Source organism: Stigmatopora argus, chromosome 18 (genome assembly GCF_051989625.1).
Source record: "Stigmatopora argus isolate UIUO_Sarg chromosome 18, RoL_Sarg_1.0, whole genome shotgun sequence".
In the NCBI taxonomy this organism is placed as follows: Eukaryota; Metazoa; Chordata; class Actinopteri; order Syngnathiformes; family Syngnathidae; genus Stigmatopora; species Stigmatopora argus.
The window spans coordinates 3717232-3727317 of NC_135404.1; positions in this window are offsets into that span (position 1 = coordinate 3717232).

Here is a 10086-nt window from a genome sequence, read left to right on the forward strand (position 1 = left end):
CTGCTTTGGCCCGCCTACTAGCCAATCATAGTTTCTGAAATCAATGACATGCCCCAGCCAGCAAAATGCTAACACCTATGAAAAATCATTGTGGGGTTACCAACTCGAAATCTGATTGGTTAAAAGCAACAGTCTAGTTTAATGCAGCAGAGCCCGCAAGAACTGATTGTGAAGGCTTTGAGGCAGATCTGATCTGGCAACAAATAATGGCTAACATGTGATTGGTTAAAGAGGTTAGCGTTGTGTGTTTGATGTGGAGCTTCACTAAGTCACCCTGTTCCTCCTCTGGTATTCAATTTTTTCCGAATGAGCGCTGCTTTGTCGAACCCTTGAATGCATCGCCTTGTTGATGCACAAACTCGTGAATTGATAGCCTGAAATAAGGTATCAAAGGCAACACTTGGAAACAGCCCTTGATTAAAGAACTAGTTTGTGTTTCTTATGAGAACTTGAGCTAAGAAACTTTCATGGTGTGTAACCAAGACATGAATTTTTTTCACCTTACTGTCATTGCTTTTCTCCACTTATGTTGTTACTAAATCATCATTACCAAATTCTAAATCAACATATGAAATAACAAATACTAAATCACAAATCTGAAAAGAGGAGCTTGTCACCAGAAATGACTGTCCAAGTTTCTGAACAAAATTAATAAAATGTTGTTTGTTCTCGTAACAATTTGGGTGCCTGTTGAATAGCCGCATTTATTTTGAAATACAAATTATTATTTGATTTTTCTTTTCCAAGCCGTTATTTTAACACGTACTTTTTGCATGTTCTCTTGAAACCGAGGTAAAAATATGATCTGATCAATTTGTTATTGACTTGACTTTACTATTCATTCATTCATTCATCTTCCACACCTAAAGATGGAAATTAGCCTTCGGCTAGAATCTTACATATTTATATATATATATGTTCATCTCATCTCATCTCATCCCATCTCATTTTCTGAACCGCTTTATAATCATTAGGGTAGCGAAGGGTGCTGGAGCCTATCCCAGCTGACTCCGGGCCAGAGGCAGGGAAGACCCTGAATCGGCGGCCACCTAATCGCAGGGCATATGGAGACGGACAACCATGCACACTCACACCCATACCGAGGGGCAATTTAGAGCGTCCAATCAGCCTACCATGCATGGTTTTGGAATGTGGGAGGAAACCGGAGTACCCAGAGGAAACCCACGCTGGCCCGGGAGAACATGCAAACTCCACACAGATAGACATGACCTGGATTTGAACCAGGGACCCCAGAGCTATGAGACCGACGCGCTAACCCCTCGCCCCACTGGGCCACCCGAGAGAAAATTATAAGAAAATGTTTTATTAATGTCTTAAAATGAATATGCATTTCCCTATGACCCGACGGCGTCAGAAAGCCGTCCACTTTGTAGTACATTTTAGACTTTTATGTGTGTCCTATGTGTGTGTGAAAATATGTGCCGTGTTGCATTTGTACGGTTTTTATCACTTAATAAGAGGAATCGCAATCATAATAAGCGGACCATTTAGCCGAGGTGGACAGGGCATGCTATGCGCACACGCACACCTTTGACCCGGTCGCGTCAGAAAGCCGTCCACTTTGTAGTAACTTTTAGACTTATACGTGTGCCCTTTGTGAGTAAATATGGTTTTTTTAATCGCTTAATGAGGGCAATTGCAATAAATAATAATGGGAGCATTTAGTCAAGGTGGACAGGACATGATATGCGCACTCGCATTTCCCTTTGACCTGTCTGCGTCAAAAAGCTTCCCACTTTGTAGTACATTTTAGACTTTTATAGTGAGGATAAAGTGGTTCAGAAATTGAAAGAATGAACGTGTTCCCTATCTGCCCTATGTGTGTGTATTTGTAAATATGTACCGCGTTGCATTGTATGGTTTTATCGTTTGATAAGGGGAATTGCAATCATTAATAAGGGCAACATTCAGCCGAGGTTGACAGGTATGTAAGAGAGAATCTTGAAACATGGATAGTGGTTGTTGTGAGACAGCCAATGAGAGCCCAGTAGAGTGTAGTGAGGTTCTAAAGAAAGAATCAATGCATCTGCGACAATATTTTCAAAGTAAAATTATGGATAAGGAAATGCATTTACTTTTTGCGGGATTTCATAATTTGGATCTTTTTCGTATCTCGAGGCACCTATTTGAATATAAAAAGCTTTCGTAACCTGAAAATGTCATACTTAGAGGCATTCGTAAGTAGACTGTAGTTTTATTATGTGGTCAAATAATATCACATTAAATTGAAGAAAACATTTGTTTGGTTATTAAAAAAATCTAATATCCACCCACCAGACATGAGTGGCTTTTCATTTCTGTCAAGAGGAATGGCCCAAACATTCCTGGTGCCCAAATTTGATGATATCTAAGTAAATACACAAGCCATTCACTATAATCCCGCTAGAGATTAGAGGTTGTTGGGTGCTAATCTTGTGATAGGGGATGTGGGAATGGGGGCTAGCGAACAACAGGCACACATGATACATTTTGATTAAACATACCCCACTTCCATGATCAAACATGCAAATAGGGGTTAGTATTCCATATGTTTTACATCATACAGTATTAACGGTTCAACTCTGAAAGCAGGTCACTTGTAAATGAACAATGATAACGATGACCTTAAATAAAACTCCCATTGTTTGAATTTATGGAAATGAGAACACTACTATGTCTGAGATTTTTAGCTCGTTGAAAACGTTACCAGAATGTCGGCTTCTTTTCTAATTAATTAAAACGCAGATGATAAAAAGAAAAATAATAATAATTACGGGCCTAACCCTTCTGCAACCAATAAAAATTATAATGCACATACATACACAAAATATATATTTAAAATATAATACAAATACAAGGAGCATGATGCTCCAACTCAATTAATGAATAAAAATGAATAGATCTAGACCTACTGCTATACAGTAGTAGTTATGTAGTAGTAAGCATTTTCTTGACAAGAAGACATTAGGATCCTCCTAACTATAGTTTAATAAAACTTGAAACAGGAAACTGGATGGGATTAATCGCATATTGCTTTATTCTGCCTTTGCTCTAATCTCCTTGCAGAGAATATCCCACTCGCACTAGCCCAGGATAACAGATTTATCCAGGATAAAAATTTATGTTGCCTCCCCTCCTGTCAGAGACCAACAATCTAGGTCCAATTGTAACACGATGTTAGACAATACTAGCAGATGTGCCTGGCTGGCATCTATGAAAATGAGGACAAGTTTTCTAACAGGTAATCTTAATCAGATTACCCCCCACCCCCAAACTATCACTCTCCTAAACATGCATGCTTTGACCCTGGATATTGTCTCTAGTGGTTTTGGTCTGATGATAGTGGTTGGTGGGGCTAAATGTTGGCATTCACACATAAACATAGCATAATAATGTGATGACTCACACAGAAAAAAATACCTCGGATAAATGATTACCAATATGGAAGATGAGTTGTTCATGATTTGACTGACTCCTCCCTGTTTAATAGATGCATAATTCTTGGCAAGGGCTCAAATTTTCAAACCAACATGCGTCCATCTCGTAGGTCGTGTGATCTTGTTTTAACCCGAGAACTCGTCATCTGCACAATCTCATTTCCATGCTGTGTTTCATATCAGTGCTGTGTTGTGATCAGAAGAGAACGTGTACTTTAAAGAAAATTCCTCCCCCAAAAAGTGTTATCATTAGGTTCAAAACAAGATCAAACCAGCATTTATTTTGTATCAGTGACCTGTCAGAAATGGTACTCGGACGTTTCGTTGAAAGACGTTTGGTCCCCGGACGTTTGGTCCCCGGACGTTTGGTCGACCGGGCGTTTGGTCGACCGGACGTTTGGTTGCCGGGTTGTTACTGTCGAAACCAGGTCTCAAAATTATAATCATGAGAGAGAGAGTGAGTTTAATATCTAAATATCTAATATCAAAATATCAACAGTAAACTCTCTGTCATAATTTGACAGCGAGCGAACCCGGCGACCAAACGTCCGTTCTACCAAACGTCTGTTCTACCAAACGTACGTTCTACCAAACGTCTGTTCTACCAAACGTCAGTTCTACCAAACGTCCGGTCGACCAAACGTCTGGTCGACCAAATCTCAGAGGACCAAACGTCTTTCGACGAAACGTCCGGTCACGGTCAGGGATGACACATAACAGATCAGCAATCAGCTGATGAAGGGCCAGAAAGTAAAAGAGCAAAAACAAAACATTCGGGAGGAACAAAACAACCACGTTGAAGTTAAACAATGTTAACGGCGGACTTTTCTACCCCAAAAAGTTACTATATCTGAGCTGGTGGCCAGCCAATCGCAGGGCACAATAGAAATACACTGCAAATACCGTCCATTAATATTCAATTGAGACCCTATCAAAGCTCCTTTAAGTCAAGATTTTCTCCGGTTTCATGCGTTTCATTCTCGCCTTAACTCATATGTGTTAATCTTTTTTGACTCAAAGTTGTGTACAGGATTTCCCTGCTTCACTGAGATGCAGCCCTGCTTATGGAGGTGAGGGCTGCAGGGTGTTTGGACAGATTACGGTCGACCTGGCAAGTCCATCAAAGCAAGCTTGCCTTTTCTTAAACCATAGTGGAGGTATGAGGCGGGTGTACAAGAATGCCAATACATACAGAAGTAAATAAGTTAGGATAAAGGTTGCTTGCCCTATTTGAAAAAAACAGTTCTGTGCAATTATTTGTAAGGAGGCTTGTTTACACTCATTAGATGATTTGTCCTGTACACATGCTTACAGTCATTAGGTTGTTATGTCCTGTACAACTACTGTAAATTTGGCATAGCACACATGTTCCTTGTCGTAATTGTACGACTGCAATACTTGCATTTGTTTCAGTCCATGCTTAACGACTTCTCTTTACAGTGGGATTTTGGAAAATGCCACAATTTTTTAAAAATCGAAATACTGCTGACTTCAGCCTTGCCTTGTTCCCGTCATTAAAATGGCTTTGGTAATCAGTGGACCATGACCAATACTTTACACCGATACAATCAACTCATTGCAGTTTTCATAAATTGGGTCATGGGGATAGCGAGCTCATTAAACTCAAAACCATGTATACACATGAAAAGGAGTGCTCACACATAGGAATTGTCCCAAACAAATACATGCATTACAAGAGGGCAGCCTCCCCAACGCAACATAAGTAGAGCTTATCCCTTCTTGGAGTGCTCTATTCTGATCTGCTTCCTAACTCTGATCCCTGCTCACCAACTGTGGAAACACACGCAATTGCCCAAATGCAGGAAATGTAAATGTATGAGTTGTTTTGTATAGGAATTTAGTGGACCGGTGGATAGCAGGTCAAGGTGTTCCTTCCCTCCGGTAGGATGTAATGGACCTCAGACACTAAGACACATGTAAAATAGGAGCCCTCAAGTTATCGATGATTATTTGAATGGTATATTGTTCAGGCACCACTTTGCAATAATAGCCTTATTAATCGCTTATGCATTCTTAATAATGATGAGTTCTTTTGTATATCATTCTCACTCCACAGTATGGTTTTCAACATTAGCTGTTCACTCTCTCCAAGTTCGCAATTTTGAATTTTAAACAAAATGTATAGGATGAGATAAAAAATACTTACTAAAATACAGCATTCATTATTTTTATTATTACTTTTAAACTCCTTCCCTTGAATTTAATAGCAGTGGGAGGGGCCAAGGAGGTCGGTTGCAAACGGTAGGTGACAGCTATAAAAAGGGACTTTGGCGGTCTGATTCCTGTCTGCAGAAGATTCCACATAGTACTTGTCTTTCATTAAGAATAACTACTCTGTTATTCATTCATTAATTTTCTGAACCGCTTATCCTCACAAGGGTCACGGGGGGTGCTGGAGCCTATCCCAGCAGACAGGCGGGGGGGACAACCTGAATTGGTGGCCAGCCACGAGGAGATAGACAACCATTCACGCCCACACTCATAGCAAGGAGCAATTTAGAGTGTTCAATCAGCCTACCATGCATGTTTATGGAATGTGGGAGGAAACTGGAGTACCCAAAGAAAACCCACGCAAGCCCGAGGAGAACATGCAAACTTCACTCAGGAGGACCAACCTGGGATCGAATCCAGGACCCCAGAACTGTGAGGCTGACGCGCTAATCACTCAGTCGCTAACCACCGACTTAAGGCCTTACATGCCTGGTGCCTGTAGTTGGCTGGGATAGGCTCCAGCACCCCCCACGACGCTTGTGAGAATAAGTGGTTCAGAAAATGAATGAATAAAACATGTAAAATACATCAATTTAAAGTTTTATAGGGGTGAATCTGGGACATTGAGTATCATGCCTCCCACTTTGAATGTCAGCTCTCTGGCTTTTTTTGTGGAGTATTTTTTACAAAACAGGCATATGTACAGACAGAAAAAAAATATGCTCCAGGACCAGACCTGGATGAGATTCAAGTACCCCTCCAGGAGATTATTGTTGCTTCAATGATTTATATTTGATTAAAAAATAACAGAAAACGTTCTCTTTCATCAGTTATGATGAATCAGATGGAAGTGTTTGGGTACTAATAAAAATTCTGCCCAAAGGTGGGTTGAATCAGCATTTTTTTTTAATTTACTGACCTTTTGTAAATTATTGGATGTGTTTCTTGTGATGTTCAAAGATTGTTAAATCAAAGCTTTATGAAATACTTTGAAAACTGTCAATGTGTAGAGCCGTATCTACTGTTCATCACAGTGTGTGACCTATGGCAGCAATTTGGCCTTAATTATAGAAAATGTTGCTTTACATTTAATTGAAATGTCACTCAGTGAGGCCTGAGAATTTTAACCACATCACAGGTGCAGTGTTAAACAAATATAATTTCATAGATGATCATGGTGCAGGCAGGATAGAAACTCAAAATCTGACAGCGGATAATTGAACACAAACCCCCCCTCCCACAGATAATGCCCCCAAGAGTGATGAGTTCTTTATTTAAAAGAAAAAAAATCTCACACCTCTAAAACACAGTGTGTAAAGCTGCATTAAACAGGTTACTCGGTCACTGTGTCCTATAATGGATCAGTGCCTTGGTTTCGGCCATGACCTCAGGGTCATGTTTTCTCGACTACCACTTTATTATGGAACAATCAGCTGGGCAACTGCAGACAAAAGACACACATCTTCACCTGACGACCTTGGCCCATGATCCATGGACAAAGGTTAAGCAATAAAATTAACAAGGAATTTTGAGAATGAGTGATCATGTTAGTATTGGGTGGTGCTTCTCACATTCTTTGTTTCTTTTGGATATTTACTCCACTTAAATGTATAAGCACAAGTAAATATAATAATAATAATAATAATAATCGGACATAGGCTTTGTCATCATCATTGACTCGACAAAAGCCTAATTGTCATCATACCCAGAAACTGTGTATGAAGAAATTGATAGTGGTTCTCAATAAAGTGCATTTTCCCAGCAAAAGACCCAAATAAGTGAAAATAATTTCAGAATTTGGCATTCTGCCATGATGGATACATCGCATCACCCCCGAGCGGATCACTTACCTCTCACTGTCTTACCTTCAGTCAGCCAGTAGGAGGCAGATCACCGCCCAACGTTTTTCATGTTACCTCATCCCGAAGTTATTACACAGAAGGGATTGTGTGTTGTGTTACCGCAAGTTTAAAGTCCTGATGCATGTGGGGAAAAAACTGTCCTTAAGCCTATTTGTCCATACTTTGTGAGACCTATAGCGTCTGCCAGCTGGAACAGATTGTGACCAGGGTGGTATGGGTCCCCAATGATGTTCCTGGCTCTGCTGAGGTAACGAGGGCTGGCAATGTCTTCCAGTGAGGGCAGAGAGCAGCCAACGATCTTCTGGGCAGTGTTAATCACTCTCTGCATGGCCTTTTTGTCTGCTGCCGTGCTTCCAGCACGTATCAAGCATAAGTAAATATTAGTGCTGAGCAATTACCTTGGCGACTAGTGCAATATCATTACTATGATTGTAATTGCGATATATGCGATATTGGTATGTGGTACAGGGTTGCAATATCAGTGTGTGCTATGCGATATCGATACTGGGAAATGCAAAACTTAAAGACCGGTAATAAAATTGGCAACTCTAACTACTGATCTGACCACAGACATGCACATCCATATACCTACATCAATGCAGCCATAGAGTACAAGCATTTTGACTGGTCCCACAAATGCTAACCAACCAGTCACTGAAGAGGAGTGGATGGCCATTTCTGCCAAGTTGTGTCCATACTTGTCACCACATTTTGGAGCTGGTCACTTAGCAGTCAAAACAGCCTTCTAAAGACAGAGCATCTCATACTGACAATTTTGCTCTGGACCGCGATGGTAAGGCGATTGTAATTGCAAAGAAATGCTCATAAATAGGGCGGCTCGGGTCTTGGGTTCGAATCCAGGTCAGTCCACCTGTGTGGGTATGAGTGTGAGTGTGAATGGTTGTCCGTTTCCTTGTGCCCTGTGATTGGCTGGCCACCGATTCAGGTTGTACCCTGCCTCTGGCCCGAAGTCATCTGGGATAGGCTCCAGCACACCCCGCGACCCTAGTGAGTATAAAGCGGTTCAGAAAATGAGAAATGAGAATGAGAAAAAGGCTTTGTTTGATAAAAGTGATACTTTTCAATGTTAATGCACAAATTAAAGGATTTATCACAGATTCTTGACAAACTTAAAATTATTTTTGCTAACATAAACCAAGGAGGCCCAGCGGATGAGTGGTTAGTTTGTCGGTCTCACAGCTCTGGGGTCCTGGGTTCAAATCCAGGTTGGTCCATCTGTGTGGACTTTGCATGTTCTCCCCGGGCATGGGTTTCCTCTGGGTACTCCGGTTTCCTCCCACATTCCAAAAACATGCATGGTAGGCTGGTTGAACACTCTAAAATGCCCCTAGGTATGAGTGTGACCGTGAGAAGTTGTTCGTCTCTTTATACCCTGCAACTGGCTGGCAAACCAATTCAGGGTGTCCCCCACACATTGCCCATAGTCAGCTGGGATACGATCCAGCACCCACGCAACCCTTATGAGGATAAGCAGCACAGAAAATGAATGAATGAAGTCGCTTCTATACTATTTCTATCTAATTTGTCAAAATGGTGAAAGTGTGATGCTTGAACATGCATATCCTAATCGGATCAATATTTTTAGAGTCCATGAAAAAAAGTCATCCGATCATAATTAATCATTATAATCTGAACTCTGATCGGATTACAGCAATTTTATCCATGAAGATTTAGCCAATGTCATACTTTTCGAGCAATTAAAAATATTTCAAGAATTTATTTCCTGCTCCATGTCATTTAATGATTTAGAGCAGGGGTCGGGAACCTTTTTGATGGAAAGAGCCATAAACAATTCATATTTTTTAAATGTTAATCCTTGAGAGCCATGCTCCGAATTTAAAATTCAACATACATGAAAATGTGTGCCTTTTTTAGTCACTTCACCACTTTTAAAGTACAAAAAGTCTTTTGACAACATTGTTACGTCGTTGCTTATCAATGAGTATCAATGAGAAAATCCATGCAAAAGAGTGTAATGAAAAAAAATGATTATAAGGCGCTGGGGGTAGTGTCAATGCCATAATATCAACGCAACGCTCCTATTCCTGCGCTTTCTCACCAGCAGTTTCCATAGTTTACCTCACAGGTTAGTGGAGAGCCATATGCACCCATCAAAAGAGCCATATGTGGCTCCCGAGCCATAGGTTCCCTACCCCTGATTTAGTGTATTGTGCAGTAAAAGAATTTACATGGTTTATATTCTGGTATGTTGTGTTTAGTTATCCTTTGAACAAAAGTAGAGAACAAAATAGGAATTTGATTGACACAAAGTTTTATGTTCGGGGCAAAAAAATGGAAGGCGGCTCTTATTTAGTCACAGGAGGTGCAGTGGTTTTATGGTACAGGTCACATCTGCCATGGGATAATGACAGGGGTAAGCCAAATGGAACAAGAAGCATGGGTGTTTAGTGAACGTGTGTATGTGTGTGTGTGTGTGTGTGTGTTTGAAGTGGTGTCTGTGTTTGAGCTGTATGGGTTGCAAAAGGGAATTAATGAGTCTCCTATGAGCTATTATCTGTACCTTGGTCCCACTC